Genomic DNA, 17500 nt, shown 5'->3' on the forward strand with positions numbered 1-17500 from the left:
AGTTCTTTTGCGTGTGTTTGTCTGTGAGTTTGTTCGTGTCTGTGAGTTTGTTTGTGAGAGTAATTGCTTGCGTCTTGTGGGTTTGATGTGTGTTCCGTGTGTGTTTATCTGTTTGTCTCTGTGTGTTTGTTTGTGCATCTGTGTATTTGTTTGTGCATCTGTGTATTTGTCTATTTGTGCATCTGTGTATTTGTTTGTTTGTGCATCTGTGTATTTGTTTGTACATCTGTGTATTTGTTTGTGCATCTACGTATTTGTTTGTTCATCTACGCATTTGTTTGTTTGTGCATCTGTGTATTTGTTTGTTTGTGCATCTGTGTATTTGTCTGTTTGTGCATCTGTGTATTTGTTTGTTTGTGCATCTGTGTATTTGTTTGTTTGTGCATCTGTGTATTTGTTTGTGCATCTGTGTATTTGTTTGTGTCTCTATGTGTTTGTTTGTGTATCTGTGTGTTTGTTTGTGTATCTATGTGTTTGTTTGTGTATCTATGTTTGTTGTGTCTCTATGTGTTTGTTTGTGTATCTGTGTGTTTGTTTGTGTATCTGTGTGTTTGTTTGTGTATCTATGTGTTTGGTTGTGTATCTATGTGTTTGGTTGTGAATCTATGTGTTTGTTTGTGTATCTGTGTATTTGTTTGTATATCTATGTGTTTGTTTGTGTATCTGTGTGTTTGTTTGTGTATCTGTGTGTTTGTTTGTGTATCTACGTGTTTATCTGTTTGTCTCTGTATGTTTGTTTGTGTATGTGTTTTTGTTGTGTCTCTATGTGTCTGTGTTTGTTTATTTGTATGTGTGTCAGGGTATAGGCGCTTTTCTGCGTTTATTTATCTCGTGTGTTTTTCGTGTGTGTCATTTGGTGTTTTATTGTCTATCTATCTTTATTCGAGAGTGACTACGGTTGTTTGTTTCTGTGACAATTTTTTTGTTTGTTGATTTCTCGTCTGTTTATTTCTCTCTCTCTCTCTCTCTCTCTCTCTCTCTCTCTCTCTCTCTCTCTCTCTCTCTCTCTCTCTCTCTCTCTCTGTGTGTGTGTGTGTGTGTGTGTGTGTGTGTGTGTGTGTGTGTGTGTGTGTACGAAACGGGGAGATAAAAGGAGGAGAGAGGTGATTAGGGAGAGGAAAGGGACTAAAGATGATGACGATGATGATGATAGTGATTGTGGTGTCATAATGATCATAATGATGACGGCGGTTGTGATTATGTTAAAGAGGATGATGATGAAGATGGAGATGATGACGATGACGACGACGAAAATGATGATGATAATGATGACGAAAATAATGATGATGATGATGATAATAACGACGACGACGACTACCATGATAATGATGATGACGACGACCATAGCGATGACGATGAAAACGAGATAGAGAAGATAAAGGACAGGGGGGATAAATGAAGAAGAAAAAAAAAAAAAAAAAAAAAACAGAAACACTAGAGCCATCTTATTGAAGAAGAAAAGAAACCTCAGCGGGCACTTCACTTCCCGGGGCGACGACTTGAGTGATACGGTAAGAGAGAAGAAAGGGGGGGGAAGGAAGGAAGAGGGAAGAGGGAAGGAGGGGGAAGGAGGAAGGGGGAAGAGGGGAAGGGAGAAGGGGGAAGGGGGAAAGGGGGAGGGAAGGAGGGGGTAGGGGGAAGGGGGGAAGGGGAGGGAGGAAGGAGGGAGCGACGACTTGAGTGATACGGTAAGAGAGAAGAAGGGGGGGGGAAGGGGGAGAGGGGGAAGGGGTGAAGGAGGGGAAGGGGGAGGGGGAGGGAGGAGAAGGGAGAGGGAAGGGGGAGAGGGGGAAAGGGAAGGGAGGGAAGGGAGGGTTGGAGGGGGAAAGGGGCGAAGGGGGAGGGGAGGGGGAAGGAGGAAGGGGGGAAGGGGGGAAGGAAGGAAGGAGGGAAGGAGGGAAGGAGGGAGGGAAGGAGGAAAGGGGGGAAGGGGAAGGAGGGGAAGGAGGGGAGGGGGAGGCCGAAGGGGGAAGGGGGAAAAGGTCGGAGACTGGTAAAGATGAAATAGAGAGATGGAGGAGGGAGAAGAGGGAAGGAGAGGGAGGGAGAGAGAAAGAGAGAAAGAGAAAAGAGAGAGAAAGAGAGAGAGAGAGAGAGAGAGAGAGAGAGAGAGAGAGAGAGAGAGAGAGAGAGAGAGAGAGAGAGAGAGAGAGAGAGAGAGAGAGAGAGAGAGAGAGATAGAAAGAGAGAGAAATAAACGGAGACACAGAGAGCCAAAATCAGACACAGAAAAACAAAGAGAGGTCCCGCCACCCACACTTTTTCTTCACCTCCCTCCCCCCTCCCCCCACCACGAGTATGTCTCCCTGATACTCCCGTTGATTTACGACCCGCTCCCTCCCTCCCTCCCTCCCTTCCCCCTACCTCCCATCCCCTCCTTATCGTATTTCTTCTACTCCTTCCTTTTGTCGGAATCCTTTCTTTCCCTCGTTTCGCCGGGGGTAGGGGGGGTAGGGAGGGAAGATAATCTGTACTAGAAGTATTTAAGAAGGGAGAGGGGGGAGGGGGAAGGAGGGGGATGGAGTGAGAGAGGGGGCAGAGGGGGGAAGGGGGAGGAAGAGAGGGAAGGTGGGAAGGAGGGCAGTAGAGGGAATAGGAGGGAAGGAGGGAGGAAGTGCTAGGGAGAATAGGAGAGATGATGAAAGGAGAGGGGATAGGAGGAAGTGAGGGAGAGAGGGAGAGAGGGAGAGAGGGAGGGAGGAGGGAGGAGGGAGGGAGGGAGGGAGAGAGAGAGAGAGAGAGAGAGAGAGAGAGAGAGAGAGAGAGAGAGAGAGAGAGAGAGAGAGAGAGAGAGAGAGAGAGAGAGAGAGAGAGAGAGAGAGAGAGACAGAGAGAAAAAAATGAGGAAGACAAAAAAAGAGGTTTTATAAGATTTTTTCGTGAAGATAGGAACAGTTCATAATAACAGTCCATCTTTTTTTTAATATTACCTAAATTAATTCATTCTTCTTTGTCTCCATCCTGTAGTGAGTTATTATCTGTTTAACATGTTATGTTTATTCATCTCTCTTCGGATTTGTCTTATATCGTTACATAATTTCTTTCTTGTGTTTTTTTTCGTATTATATTTAGAGAGAGAGAAAAAAAAACTAACTAATACTGCAATAGCGAAAAATAACAAATCAGGGGATAGAAAGGAAAAAGATAAAATGTAAATAATATAAAGAGAAAGAGAAAAGAGATACGTATATATAATTTCCTTTTTTTTACCGGAGATACATACAAGAATGGAAAAGCATATCAAAATGAAGAAGAAAAAAAAATATAAGAATACTTGAAAAGAAGAAAATTGAAAGAAAATATACGAATAAACATCAACATGAACATACTATGAATAAACAAATACATAAAAACGCACACAAACACACACACACAGGTCGAACCAAACAAAAAGATAAAAAAGCACACACACACAGATCATACAAACAAACAAACAAACCACACACAACCCAAGTATACCAACAAACCAAACAAAAAACAAACCACCAAAAACACCCCCCCCAAAAAAAAAGACACCAAACAAAACAAAACAAAAAAACGTCATGAGAGACTCCCACAAACAACCACCAAAAAAACACCCCAAAAAAAAAAAGCACACCAAACAAAACAAAACAAAAAAACGTCATGAGAGACTCCCACAAACAACCACCAAAAAAACACCCCAAAAAAAAAGCACACCAAACAATACAAAACAAAAAAACGTCATGAGAGACTCCCACAAACAACCCCCCAAAAAAAACACCCCCCCCATTAAAAAAAAAAAAAAAATCAAACAAATCACACCAAAACAAAACAAAACAAAAAACGTCACGAGACTCTCCCACAAACGTCCCGAAACGACGCACCGAACACCACACTTGCTTACGTCACCGCCTTACGTCATGCGAACGCACCTCGACCTCAGGCCTTTCACGCCCATCTTCGGGGACCATTGAGAGGGCGCTGTGCATGACGGGCGGGTCGGACGCGGGTTAAAGGGAGGGAAGAAGAAGGAGAAGAAGAAGAAAAAGGAGAGAGAAAATGGAGAAGGAGAAATAAATAGAAAAAAGGAGGGGGGAAGAAGAAAAAGAAAAAAAGGAGAGAGAAAATGGAGAAGGAGAAGAAGTAAAGAGAGAGAAAATGGAGGAAAAGAAGAAGAAAAAGGTGAGAGAAAATGGAGAAGGAGATGAAGAAAAAGAGAGAGAAAATGGGGGAAAAGAAAAAAATTCTGGGACCATTGAGAGGGCGCTGTGCATGACGGGCGGGTCGGACGCGGGTTAAAGGGAGGGAAGAAGATGAAAGGAGAAAAGGGAGAGAGAAAATGGAGAAGGAGAAGAGGTAAATAGAAAAAAAGGAGGGGGGGGAAAGAAAAAGAAAAACAAGGAGAGAGAAAATGGAGAAGGAGAAGAAGTAAAGAGAGAGGGAAGAAGAAGGAGAAGAAGAAGAAAAAGGAGAGAGAAAATGGGGGAGAAGGAAAAGTAAATTCTGGGACCATTGAGAAGACGCTGTGCATGACGGGCGGGTCGGACGCGGGTTAAAGGGAGGGAAGAAGGAGGAGGAGAAGAAGAAAAAGAGGAGAGGGAAAAGGAGAAAACGAAGAAAGAAAGAGAGATAATGGGGGAGGAGGAGGAGAAAAGAGAGAAAAAATGGGGGAGAAGGAGAAGAAGAAAAAGGAAAGAGAGAAAAATGGAGGAAAGGAAGAAGAAAAAGGAGAGAGAAATGGAGAAGAAGAAGAAGAGAGAGAGAAAATGGAGGAGAAGAAGAAAGTTCTGGGATCACGAAGACGCTGTACTGACGAGTGGTCAGATGCATTAAAAGGAGGGAATAAAGAAAGGAGAAGAAAAAGGAGAGAAAATGAAGAAGGAGAAGTAAATAGATAAAAGGGGGGAGAAGAAGAAGAAGAGAAGATGGAGAAGGAGAAGAGAGAGAAAATGGAGAAGGAGAAGAAGAAAAGAGAGGTTAAAGGGGTTAAAAGGAGGAAAGAAGGAGGAGAAGAAGAAAGAGAGAGAAAAATGGTGGGGGGGAGAAGAAAAGAGAGTAAGAGAAAATGGGGGAGTAGGAATGAGGTAATATGAAGAAAGGAAAAAGAAAATAAGGAAAAAAGGAGAAGGAATGAGGGAAAACGAAGAAGATAAAGATAAAGGAGAAGGAAAAGGGGGAGAATATGAAGAATAAAGAGAGAAGGAAAGAGGAAATATGAAGATGAACAGAAAGAAAGGGGAAAAGGAGGGGAAAGGAATTACGAAGAAGAAAAATGAAACAGAAAAAATACATATATAAAGAAAGAAAAAAAGACCTCAAGAAAAGAAAAGAAATAGAAACATCAAGAGGAAAAAAACGAAAAAAAATACATGGAAAAAACGATGACAAAAAATCATGCAAAACAGCTTGACCTGCATGACGGTAAAATATCTCTCTTCTCACGCGGTCAAGATAAACTCCGGAGACTTTTAAAGCGCATTTTGCAACTTAGTAGGTCATCAAATTCTAACATCAATTTCTTAAATCAAACTAAACTAAATTCTAACTTTAATTTCTTAAATTCAGTTCAATTAAATTCTTAGATTCAAATCAATTAAATTCTTAAATTCTATTCAATTAAATTCTTGCATTCAATTAAATTAAATTCTTAAATCCAAATCAATTAAATTCTTAAATTCAATTCACTTAAATTCTTAAATCCAATTCAAGTAAATTTTTAAATTCAATTCCATTCAACTTTACATTAAATTCTACCTTAAATTCTTAAATTTTACTAAAACAAATTCTACATTAAATTCTTAAATTCAATTCAATTCAATTCTACATCAAATTTAACCAAATCCTACCCTCAATCTAATCAAACTAATTCCAATCCTACACCAAATTCATTTAATTCTAAGTAGGTTACAAAATTCTACACTGTATAAAAACTGACTCCGCATCCACCTAAAATTAAAAAAAAAAAAAATACGCACTGGCAACTCCCCGTTAAAACGTCGATCAAATTATTAATAAACATTATTAATATCCTAAAAGCACGAAACTAATAAATTCAATTGCATCTGACTTGAATGACGACGTAAAACTCCATGCACATGTTAATTTGGGGGATCCAGTGCATGATGACCTGGTGAGGTGTTTAGTCATCGTGCTTTGGTCTCTTCGTTTCTATCTCTCTTTCTCTGTTTCTTTCTTTTTCTATTTTTCTTATTTTTCATGTTTTTTTTTGTTTTTGTCTGTCTGAATGTCTCTTCCTTTATTTCTTACTCTTGCTGTTACTATCTCTCTCTATCTCTATCTCTCTTTATCTCTCTCTCTCTCTCTCTCTCTCTCTCTCTCTCTCTCTCTCTCTCTCTCTCTCTCTCTCTCTCTCTCTCTCTCTCTCTCTTCTCTCTCTCTCTCTCTCTCTCTCTCTCTCTCTCTCTCTCTCTCTCTCTCTCTCTCTATCTCTCTCTCTCTCTCTCTCTCTCTCTCTCTCTCTCTCTCTCTCTCTCTCTCGTCTCTCTCATTCTCTCTCATTCTCTCTCTCATTCTCTCTCATTCTCTGCATTCTCTCTCTCTCATTCTCTATCTCTCTCTCTCTCTCTCTCTCTCTCATTCTCTCTCTCTCTCTCTCTCTCTCTCTCTCTCTCTCTCTCTCTCTCTCTCTCTCTCTCTCTTCTCTCTCTCCTTCTTTCTTACTCCTCCTCATCCTCTTCTAATTTTCTACTTCCACCTTCTCTTCCCTCATTCTGCTAGCTCTCGCCTCTTTTCTATGTATCTATTACTTAACTCTATTCTTCACTTTCAAGTTTATTCATATTTTATTATCAACTTATCGTGTTTTTTCTTATTCTTAATTACGATTTTCACTTTCCAGTCCTTGTTATTTCCCAACTGTACCCGTTCTTTATCTTCTTATCCTTGTTCCTTCTTTATTATCTTTCACCTTCTCTTGTTACTTTTTTGCGCCCTCCATCTCCACGCATTTCTTTTCTTCCCTTCTTCCTCTTTTTTCACTCTTTACTTCTCTTCCTCCTCCTCTTATTCTTTTGTCTCTACTTCTCCTCTTCCTCCTGTTTTCTCTTTTCCCTATTCTCTTTCCCTCCTTTTCGCACCGTCGTCCTCTTCTTCCCCCTCTCTCTCTCTTTCTTTACTTCCTATTTTTCTCATCATCATCCCCTCTTCTTTTTCCTCTTCACTTCTCTCCTAATTTTTCTTTTATCTGCTTCTTCTTCTTCTTCCATCGCTACCTCTTCTTCCCATCCTCCTCGTCCTCACTTTTCTCCTACTTTCTTCTTCTTCCATTTGCCTCTTCTTCCCATCCTCCTGGTCCTCATTCCTCTCTCGTTCTCCGCCGTTCCTTATCCCTCCTCCCCCCTATCCCCCCATTCATCCAACCCCTCCTACCCTACCCTCCTCCTCAGTCAAACCCCTTCCACCACCCACTCCCTTACCCCCTTCCCTCCTACCCTCCCCTTCCCTCCCCCTCCCCCACTCACCTTATCCCCCCTTACCTCTCCTCTCCCCCACCCCCAACCCTCCACCCCCACCCCTACCCTCCACCATTCACCTTATCCCCCTCTACCTCTCCTCTCCCCCCTCCCCACCCTCCACCCCCAACCTCCACCATTCACCTTATCCCCCTCTACCTCTTCCCTCTTCCCTCTCCCCACCCCTCCACCCCCACCCCCAACCTCCACCATTCACCTTATCCGCCACTACCTCTCCTCTCCCCCTCCTCACCCCCCACCCCCACCCCACCCCCAACCCTCCACCATTCACCTTATCCCCCAATACCTCTCTCCTCTCCCCTCCCCCTACCCCTCTACCCCCACCCCTACCCCAACCTCCACCACTCACCTCATCCCCACTACCTCTCCCCTCTCCCCCCTTTCCCCACCCCTACCCCTCCACCCCCACCTCCACCCCCACCCCCCCCCACCCCTCCACCTCGAGAGACTCCCCTGTATCGCTTTACACATCTCGCTCTTCTTGAGTCTTCTTAACGGCGTCAAGAAAGACTCCTTGTGAATAAAAAAAAAAAGGAATTAAAAAAAAATTAAAGTGGATATCGCTTCTCTTTATCTCCTTTGTAAGTCTTCTTTTCTTTTGTTTTTTCCTCTCTTTCTTTTTCTTCCTTAATCTTATTCTCATCCTCATTACCATAATTACTATTTTCGCGTTCATTACACCGATTGTGGTAATTATGGCTATGATCACCATGTTTCACTTATTCTTATTATCAATCTTAGTACTCTAATTATTTCTACATTCACTATTATCACTTGGTCGCGTCATTTCTTAAAAAGTACAATATATATTTTTTCTCTTTCGCGTTATTTCTTAAAAAGTACAAGTACAATATGTTTTTTTTTTTCTTTTATCAAGTAAAATGGTCAAATTAAAACAGGATCGGTAAGTCATTTTTACGAAAATTAGACATCAATCTATAGTATTTTTACGGACTGTGCTTCAAAAGCGCTCGAAAAAATGACCTCAACAAATGCCAAAAAAATACAAAAAATAATCTAAAAATACCTACAAAATCGGGAAAAAAAAGACGAAATTTATCTACATGTTCGTCGAAAACCACCTAAAAATCGGTCGAAAATCGTCTAAAAATCGGTCGAAAATCGTCTAAAAATCGGTCGAAAATCGTCTAAAAATCGGTCGAAAATCGTCTAAAAATCGGTCGAAAATCGTCTAAAAATCGGTCGAAAATCGTCTAAAAATCGGTCGAAAATCGTCTAAAAATCGGTCGAAAATCGTCCCAAAAATCGGTCGAAAATCGTCTAAAAATCGGTCGAAAATCGTCTAAAAATCGGTCGAAAATCGTCTAAAAATCGGTCGAAAATCGTCTAAAAATCGGTCGAAAATCGTCTAAAAATCGGTCGAAAATCGTCTAAAAATCGGTCGAAAATCGTCTAAAAATCGGTCGAAATTGCCCCAAAATCTCTCGAAAAAATGATACTGTAACAGCGTAAAAATAACAATAATATAACTACGCTTATAACTCCATGTAACTATATCGATAATGATGACGATGATGATGGCGAGAATAATAACAATAATAATAATATTGATGACGATGATGACAATCACAGTAACAACAAAGACAAAAATAATGATGATAACAACAATGATTATGATAATGAGGATAACAATGACAAAAATTATAATAATGACGTTAACCACAATGACACTAACAAGACGATAATGATAACAACAAAGATGATACAGATCACAATTAACAAAACTAGAAGACGATAAATACCGACAACACCTTCCCCTGCTCCCCTCACCCCCCCTTCACACCCACCCCCGACCCACCTCCTTCCCACCCACCCACCTCCTTCACACGCATCCCGCCCCACCTCCCCCACCCCCATGCCCTCACAGCCATCACCCACCCACCCTCACACCCACCCCACCCAACCCCAATCCCACCTCCTCACTCCACCTCCCTCACACTCATCCCCACCCATCCCGCCCCACCCCCTCACACCCACCCCCACCTCCACCTCACCCCCTCCCCCGCCCCCACCTCCCTCACCCCCCCCCCTCACACTCATCCCTCATCCCCCACCCCCACCCCCTCACCCCCCCACCCCCCTCCGCCCGCCCGTCCGCCGCGCCCATTGTCCGTGCACGATCACAAGGCGGGGGCGAGCGGTTGCATCACGCGATTTTTTCAAGGTCGCGTAGGACGGGGGGGGCAGGAGGAGGCACGTGCAGGGATGGTGAAAAAGGGGGGGGAGGGAAGAGGGTAAGGGTTGGTGGGTGGAAGGAGGAAGGGTAGGGTTGGTGGATGGAGGGAAGGAGGGGAAGGGAGCGGAGCGGAGGAGGAGGGGTAGGGGTGGTGGGTGGAGGGAGCACGTGCAGGGATGGTGAAAAAGGGGGGAGGGCGGGGAGGAGGAGGAGGTTTAAGGGTTGGTGGGTGGAGGGAGGGGAGGAGAGGGGCATTAGGGGAGGGCGGGGAGGAGGAGGAGGAAGGGTTGGTGGGTGGAAGGAGGAAGGGTAGGGTTGGTGGAGGGAGGGAGGGGAGCGGAGGGGTAGAGTTGGTGGATGGAGGGAGGAGGAGGAGGGGGAAGGGGTTGAAGGTGGGAAGGAGGAGGGTGTAGGAGGGGTAAGGTGGTGGATGGAGGGAGGAGATAGGGGTTGAGGGTGGAAGGAGAAGGCGAGGGTGGAGGGGGAGGGGTAGGGGTGGTGGGTGGAGCGAGGGAGGGAGTGGGAAGATGGCAGGGAGGGAGGGGTAAGGGGATGGGAAGGGAGGAGGGTAGGCTGGAGGGGAAGGAGGGTCAGGGAGAGGAAGGGGGAAGCGGCGGGGAGGAGGAATAGGGAGGGGAAAGGACTGAGGAATGGAAGGAGGCAGGAGGAAGCGGAGAAGAAAGAGGAAAGGGAGACAGGGGAGAAGATACAAACGGGGATGAAAAGAAAAATATCAGAATAAGCGCTAGTATTTTGTACTCTTTGTCGATCTCCGTTATATATTCATTCCTTTATCCACAACTGCAATGTGATCAAAACCTTTCATTTCTCCTCCTAGATCTCATGTCAAATATCCACACAACACAAATAACAAGTGTCACTAATATGATTAAAACCTCTCATTTCTCCCCTTAGACCACATGACAAATATCCACACACCACAAAATAATTGCACCTCCACACCACATAGCAAATATCCACACACCACAAAATAATTCCACCTCCACACCACATGCCAAACATCCACACACCACAAAATCATTTCACCCCCTATACCACATGCCAAACATCCACACACCACAAAATCATTTCACCCCCTACACCACATGCCAAACATCCACACACCACAAAATAATTGCACCCCCACACCACATGCCAAATATCCACACACCACAAAATAATTCCACCTCCACACCACATGCCAAACATCGAGACACCACAAAATAATTCCACCCCCACACCACATGCCAAACATCCACACACCACAAAATCATTTCACCCCTATACCACATGCCAAACATCCACACACCACAAAATCATTTCACCCCTACACCACATGACAAATATCCACACACCACAATATATATGCACCCCCACACCACATGACAAATATCCACACACCACAAAATAATTCCACCTCCACACCACATGCCAAACATCCACACACCACAAAATAATTCCACCCCCACACACATGCCAAACATCCACACACCACAAAATCATTTCACCCCCTACACCACATGCCAAACATCCACACACCAAAAATAATTCCACCCCCACACCACATGCCAAACATCCGCACACCACAAAATAATTCCACCTCCACACCACATGCCAAACATCCGCACACCACAAAATAATTCCACCCCCACACCACATGCCAAACATCCACACACCACAGAATAATTTCACCCCCACACCACATGCCAAACATCCACACACCACAAAATAATTCCACCCCCACACCACGTGCCAAACATCCACACACCACAAAATAATTCCACCCCCACACCACGTGCCAAATATCCACACACCACAACATAATTCCACCCCCACACCACATGCCAAACATCCACACACCACAAAATAATTCCACCCCTACACCACATGCCAAACATCCACACACCACAGAATAATTCCACCCCCACACCACGTGCCAAATATCCACACACCACAACATAATTCCACCCCCACACCACGTGCCAAATATCCACACACCACAAAATAATTTCCCCCCCACACCACATGCCAAACATCCACACACCACAAAATAATTCCACCCCTACACCACATGCCAAGTATCCACACACCACAAAATCATAATAAGTATCACTAGCGCCTAATCGACCTAAATATGGACAGAGGAATTGGGGGTGGGGTGAGGTAGAGGGTGAAACAGGGTCCACCTCATCGCCCTCCTATTAATATCTTTACGCCTTACATAACATCTTTCTCTTCCTTTATTTAAATCTCACTTATTTTTTTTCTTTTTTCTTGTTCATCCACGGAAAGGAGAAAATTTCGAACAATAAAAAATAAATAAAATAAAATAAAATAATAATAATAATAATAATAATATAAATAATAATAATAATGATGATGATGATAATAATAATAATAATAATAATAATAATAATAATAATAATAATAATAATAATAATAATAATAATAATAATAATAATAATAATAATAATAACAACAACAATAATAATAACAATAATAATAATAAAACAATAATAATAATGATAACAGTGATAACAAAATAATTTTCAACAGAGATATTCCATTGCCAAAGATCAAGTAATTATGATAACACGTCATTACCAAATCATTATGCGTTTATCCATAATCACTGCCTCATTCACCTAATCCTACGACATTACGTAACTGCAGGAGATCGCTTTTACGAAGGAAGGACAACGGCATCTATTTTTATCACTAAAATGAATAGCGTTTAAATTTTCCTTATTAACTCGGACAGTTTATCATTGGCTTGCTATCTTTGAGCACTTGAGCACGTTCCCTCTCTCTCTCTTTTTTTAATCTGGATTTTTTACGCTTGATTTACTCTCTCTCTCTCTCTCTCTCTCTCTCTCTCTCTCTCTCTTTTTTTTTTAATCTGGATTTTTAACGCTTGATTTACTCTCTCTCTATCGCCCTCGCTCTCTCTCTCTTTCTCTTTCTCTCTTTATTTCTCTCTCCCTCTCTCTCTCTCTCTCTCTCTGTCTCTCTCTCTCTCTCTCTCTCTCTCTCTCTCTCTCTCTCTCTCTCTTTATCTCTCTTTGTCTCTCTTTATCTCTCTTTATTTCTCTTTCTCTCTCTCTCTTCTTGCTCTTTCTCTCTCTCTCTTTCTTTCTCTTTCTCTCTCTCTCTTACTCCCTCTCTTTCTCCCTTCTCTCTCTTTACTCCCTCCTTCCCTCTCTCCCTCCTTCCCTCCCTCCCTCCTTCCCTCCCTCCCTCCCTCCTTCTCTCTCTCTCTCTCTCTCTTTATTTCTCTTTCTCTCTCTCTCTCTTTCTTCCTCTCGCTCTTTCTTTCTTTCTCTCCCTTTTTTCTTTCTCTCCCTTTCTTTCTTACTCTCCCTTTCTCTCTCTCTCTCTCCCTCTCCCTCCTTCTCTCTCCTTTTCCCTAACTCTCACTCCCTCTCCGTCATCGGTGGATTTTTTAGCCTTTTCCTCTTTTCTTTGTCTACATTTTCACTTCTGTTGGCGAAGTCGGTAATTTTTAAGACATTTCTCTTCCTTCTGTCCCATTTTCTCTCTCAAATCTTCTTTTATTCCCCTTGTCCACATTTTCCCTTGTCTTCCTTACCCTTTTCTCCCATTCTCCTACATTTCTCTTGTTCTAATGCTCTATCCTTCTTCCTTATAATGATCATTATATAATAACAAATTTAAAGTTATATAATCATCACAAAAATCGATGATAATTATTATTATTCTATTGCCTATCTATTTTTTTCTAGTTCTTCCCTTTCTCATCACATTTTCAAACCAAACTTTTTCCTTTGTACTTTCTCCTCTATTTCTTTAACTTGACCCCACCTCTTTCATCGATTTTTCTTCCCATTCTCTTCTAATTCCTCTTCCGTCCCTCCCTATCGCCCCGCACTTGTATCCGAAAAAGGTCTATGAATAATGGGCCTTGGTATCCGAATCGCCTCTGCTGATTGGCTTCGGCTTCGGATACAATGTTTCGAAAGCGGCGGCGGTTCGGACGATCGGTGGCTTGTCCGACTTCGGCTTCGGATACAATGTTTCGAGAGCGGCGGTTCGGACGATCGGTGGCTTGTCCGACTTCGGCTTCGGATACAATGTTTCGAGAGCGGGGGCGGTTCGGACGATCGGTGGCTTGTCCGACTTCGGCTTCGGATACAATGTTTCGAGAGCGGGGGCGGTTCGGACGATCGGTGGCTTGTCCGACTTCGGCTTCGGATACAATGTTTCGAGAGCAGCGGCGGTTCGGACGATCGGTGGCTTGTCCGACTTCGGCTTCGGATACAATGTTTCGAGAGCGGCGGTTCGGACGATCGGTGGCTTGTCCGACTTCGGCTTCGGATACAATGTTTCGAAAGCGGCGGCGGTTCGGACTTCGGTTCGGTTCGGAGGCTCATTTCGAAGTGGCGGAGGGTGGGGAGGGGGGAGAGGGGGAGGGAGGGGGGATTGTATCATTTCCAATTAACCCTCGATGTCTCTTTAAATAGAAGGTTCTTCCTTTGTCTTTTTTTTTTTTTTTTGTCTCTCCTTCCTTCCTTCCTTTCTTCCTTATCTCACCCTACTTCTCCCTTCCCTCCTACCTTCCTCTGTATACTACCCTACTTCTCCTTCCCTCCTACCTTCCTCTGTATACTAACCCATTCCTCCCTCCTCTCATCTCTTCTCGCCTCTCCCTGGCTCCCTTCTTTATCTCTTCCTCCTTCCTCCCATTCCTCTCTTCCTTTTTCCTGCATCCTACCTTCCTCTTCAGTCATTTCTCCCTCTCTCTCTTCCTCCCTTTCTCCTCTCATTCCTTTCCTCCCTTCTTCCTACCTTTTTTCTCCCCCCCTTCTCTGTCTCTCTCCTTATCTCCCTTCTTCTTCCACCCTTTCTTTTGATCCCTTCCTCCTCCCCTTTCCTTCCCTCCCCTCCTTTCTTCCCTCCTTCCCTCTTCCCATTTCCTCCCCTCCCTTCTTCCACTCCTTTCTTTTCTCCCTCCTTTTTGCCTCCTCCCCTTTCCTTTCCTCCTTCCTCTTTCTCCCCCTCCCCTCCCCCCCTCCCTCCCCTCCCCTCCCCTCCCCCTCCCCTCCCCTCCCTCCCCCTTCCCTCCCCTCCCCCAACTCCCCCTCCAACTTATAATTAAAACAACGCCATCATCACCATTTTTGCTTCCAAGGTCACCCTCGGCCAAATGACCTTACCTCGCTTCCCTTCCCCTCGTTCCGCTCCCCGACCCCTTTAATTAACATACTCCCCCTCCACCCCCCCCTTACCACTTCCCCCCCACTCCCACGAGTTTCCCCTTCCCCCTTCTCCCCAACTCCAAGTCCTTCCCTCTGTCTCTCCCCCACCACCTCTACCCCCTCCTCCCCCACTCTCAACCCCCCTTCCCCCTTCCCCTCCCTCCCTCCCCCATACTCCTTCCCTACCTACCCCACTCCAGCCCTCCTCCCCCTCCCCCATACCCTCCCCTCCCCTCTCCCCCCTTCCCCATACCCCTTCCCTCCTTCCCCCTCCCCCATAAGCCTTCCTCCACCCCCTCCCCCTATACCCCTCCCTCTCCCCACACCCATCCCTTTCCTCTCCCTCCCCCTCCTTCCTCCCTCCCTACTCCAGTCCTCACCCCCACCCAAGAGGCAATGTCGTAAAGCTGCTGAACTCCTCCTTTATAACTGATGTCGTAAAGCTTCTTCTGCGACCCCGAGCGCTGCCCGTCTACACCTGCTTCGAACCTCCCCTCTTTTTTTGGGTGTTTCTTTTCTCCTTTTTTTCTACTTCTGCTTCTACCTTCTACCCTTTCTACGTTTTCCTCTTCTCTTCCTTTTCTTTCTTCTTCTCCTTCCCCTTCTTCTTGTTTTTGTTCTTGTTTTTGTTTTTGTTGTTGTTGTTGTTCTTCTCCTTCTTCCTCTTCTTTTCCCCCTTCTCCTTCCCCTCCTTCCCCTTCTCTCTGCCTGTCTGTCTATTGGTCAATTTTTGTCGGTCTGTTTCATCCTCCGCCCTTCCTTTCTCCCTGTCTTCCATTCTTCCCTTTCTCCTCTCTATCTCTTTCATATCTTTCATACTTTATTTCTCGTCTCTCATCTCTATCTTTCTCTCATTTATCTCTTACTTGCTCGCTTTTTACTCTTTTTCTTCTACGCTCTCTTCTCCCCTCCCCCTCCTTCTCTCTCTCTCTCTCTCTCTCTCTCTCTCTCTCTCTCTCTCTCTCTCTCTCTCTCTCTCTCTCTCTCTCTCGCTCTCTCGCTCTCTCGCTCTCTCGCTCCCTCATCTCCTATTTCTCTCCCATTTCACTTTCTCTCATCTCTTATCTCTCTGTCGTCTCTCATTTCTCACTCATCTCTAATATCTCATCTCTTTCCATCCCATCTCTCTCTCTCTCTATCCCTCTTCCCCTCCTCTCTCTCTCTCTCTCTCTCTCTCTCTCTCTCTCTCTCTCTCTCTCTCTCTCTCTCTCTGCTCCTCTCATCTCTCTCTCCCCTCTCCCACCCCCCTCTCTCTCTCTCTCTCTCTCTCTCTCTCTCTCTCTCTCTCTCTCTCTCTCTCTCTCTCTCTCTCTCTCTCTCTCTCTCTCTCTCTCTCTCTCTCTCTCTCCCCCCCCTCTCTCTCTCTCTCTCTCTCTCTCTCTCTCTCTCTCTCTCTCTCTCTCTCTCTCTCTCTCTCTCTCTCCATTCTCTCTCTCTCTCTCATTCTATCTCTCTCTTTCCCTCTCTACCTCTCTCTCTTTCCCTCCTACCTCTCTCTCTTTCCCCTCTTTATCTCTCTCTCTCCCCTCTCTACCTCTCTCTTTCCCCTCTCTACCTCTCTCTCTTTCACTTCTCTACCTCTCTCTCTTTCCCCTCTCTACCTCTCTCTCTTTCCCCTCTCTACCTCTCTCTCTTTCCCCTCTCTACCTCTCTCTTTCTCCTCTCTACCTCTCTCTCTTTCCCTCTCTACCTCTCTCTCTTTCCCCTCTCTACCTCTCTTTCCCCTCTCTACCTCTCTCTCTTTCCCCTCTCTACCTCTCTCTTTCCCCTCTCTACCTCTCTCTTCCCCCTCTCCCCTCTCTCTTTCTCCCTCTTTCCCTCTCTACCTCTCTCTTTCCTCTCCCTCTTTCCCCTCTCTACCTCTCTCTCTTCCCCTCTCTATCTCTCTCTTATCTCTATCTCTCTCTCTTTCCCCTCTCTGCACCCTCTCCCCCTTCCTCTCTCTCTTCCCTCTCTACCTCTCTCTCTTCCCTCTCTACCTCTCTCTCTTTCCCCTCTCTACCTCTCTCTTCCCTCTCTACCTCTCTCTCTCTTTCCCCTCTCTACCTCTCTCTCTCTTTCCCCTCCTCTACCTCTCTCTCTTTCCTCTCTACCTCTCTCTCTCTCTTTCCCCTCTCTACCTCTCTCTCTCTTTCCCCTCTCTACCTCTCTCTCTCTTTCCCCTCTCTACCTCTCTTTCTCTCTCTTTCCCTCTCCACCTCTCTCTCTCTTTCCCCTCCCTACCTCTCTTTCTCCCCCCCTCTCTCTCTTTCCTCTCTCGACCTCCCTTCCCCCCCCCCTCTCTCCTTCCTCTCTGACTCCATATCTCAAAAAAAGTACTCACCTCTCCCTTTCCATTTCCTCCTTTCCCCCGCCCCCCTTCACCGGAGGGACCAAAAGGGGGGCGGGGCCAGGGGGAGGGGCCAGGGGGTTGCCAGTCCATAATTTCCTTCATGGATATGACGTCACGGAAGAAATTTTAAACCCTAGGTAAACACTTGCACGCTACTTTGGTCCTTATGGGCTCGTGTCCAACAGTAGCCTTTTCCCTGTGCAGCCTTGTGTTTGGGTGCTAGGTTTATAGACAGTTCTTTATGGGGTACTTTTTTTCTTTTCTTTTTTCTCATTGTCTCTCCTTTTTTCTTGTTGGTCTT

General features: G+C 45.0%; 1 protein-coding gene across 1 annotated transcript in view; it reads right to left on the bottom strand.

The window, feature by feature from the left end:
• LOC113806100 (uncharacterized) overlaps nucleotides 1–17500 on the bottom strand; it is a gene marked incomplete in the record, with an annotated part of 269699 nt that overhangs the window by 185060 nt on the left and 67139 nt on the right.

This window comes from Penaeus vannamei, chromosome 27 (genome assembly GCF_042767895.1).
Source record: "Penaeus vannamei isolate JL-2024 chromosome 27, ASM4276789v1, whole genome shotgun sequence".
In the NCBI taxonomy this organism is placed as follows: Eukaryota; Metazoa; Arthropoda; class Malacostraca; order Decapoda; family Penaeidae; genus Penaeus; species Penaeus vannamei.